We start from the raw sequence: 1,725 nt of genomic DNA, 5'->3' as shown, positions 1-1,725 counted from the left end.
TCGCCAAAGTAGAAAGTGAAATTTCTCGTACATTATGATGCACCCCGAGGGCGCATTGGTGTTTTTGTGCGCTAGCATCAACTACCGGCAACCGTGATTTACACAATTGACCCGCGAAGTGTATGACAGTCTGCCGACTGTGTAGAGCCAACGCGTCCGAAAATGAGCACAGTTTGCGCCGTTCCGAACAAAACCCTTTCGTGGCTGGGCTGATTTGCACCTTGTTAATACATTTGCCCCCCGTGCCTGACATTAGGCTTCTGTGCCATCCCCAATTTGAAGCGGTGCGCTCGAGCAGGCGGCTTGAAAATATGGCTTGTCCATCTAAGCAGCAGTGGGGTGCAGCGTAAATTTCGTAGCTAATACAATACTACCACCCATACATCTCCAAAAGGCCATCACTTCACGTGCTGCCCACCCTCCACCAACCGGTGCGACCTTCCCCCTGATGAGCGCAAAAAACCTGTTTCTCCTGTTTGTCTAGATTTTGCCGCCATACAGCGACGTGCCAGTCGTGTTGATGTTTCTTGCTTTTATTTTGCCCCTTTTTCCGTCCTTATTTCTCACTCACCAACCAACACCACACGTTCTTTCTCTGTTTGTACACCATGTCTAACATTGCTCCGATGCGTATCAAAATGCGGGAGGATGTCCAATTTTAATTCATCCTTTTTATACCTCTTTTAACTTGATTCGACGAACGAAGAATCAGCATTCTCTTCTTGGAAGTCTTGTCCATCCTACTGCACAAATCAAAGCCCCTCATCAAACCTGTCTAGACATTTCGCTTCTGGAGATGATCTTGTTACGCTTCGTTTGTTTCCACATCGAAATGTCCTGTCTTACATAACGGCATCGTTCCCGGTGTCCTTGGTGCAGAATTCCAATCTTAGCCACAGCCGTCTCAATCATGCCTAACATTGCGCCTAACATGAAAGTTGACGCATGTAATTGGCTGCAGGCCCTGAGATCCGTCCCGTGCATTTTTGCCAATAGCTTTCAAAGGTCTAGAAAAGACGAACCTATTCAAAACGGAACGAAGGTACCGAAAGTAAATCTGCAAAATAACATGTGTTGGTCACCATTCACGGAACGACGCCAATCTAAGCCGCAGGTTTTCCATTCACCTCGAACGAAACCGATCACATATATACCCTCTAAAGTGGACGTCTTGCTTGAAAAGATATGTCCAAACTGCAAGTCATTTGTACGAATATCGATCTCCTAGTCTTACCTTCAATCGTTCAACATCTACCGTATATCTACAGCATTAGCATCGAACCGCGTTATATGGGGGTTAGGGGTTAGAAAGGCTGTGTTCAATATCTGGTAGATGATAATGCATGATAATCTATCGGGAAGTTAATTTATCATTCCACTCCCTGCACTCAATCGATACTGTAATTGATAATCGAACGTTACCGTTTGATGGAAGCAGTGTAGCAGTAGCAGGCCCTCTTGAAAAAGACACTCTTTATGAGAAAACTGCCTTTTGGTTGGAAGTGTTTGCTAGTCATTATAGGTACATGTAGCAATTAATCATTGAGGAGGCAATAATTGTAACTCCTAGATCGTGGGGCTTCCTGAAGACATTGTCTAGTGTGACGTGTTTTAATGTGCTTCTGCAATGATTCGCCGCTTGGGGAATTCCTTGAGTGCGAAAAAAGGGAACACCATCAACCATGTGGTGAATTTCTCAAGCCGATCAATGAATCATCTGTAGTA

Source organism: Anopheles moucheti, chromosome 3, assembly GCF_943734755.1.
Source record: "Anopheles moucheti chromosome 3, idAnoMoucSN_F20_07, whole genome shotgun sequence".
NCBI lineage: Eukaryota > Metazoa > Arthropoda > Insecta > Diptera > Culicidae > Anopheles > Anopheles moucheti.
Note: the sequence above shows the minus strand (reverse complement) of the source record.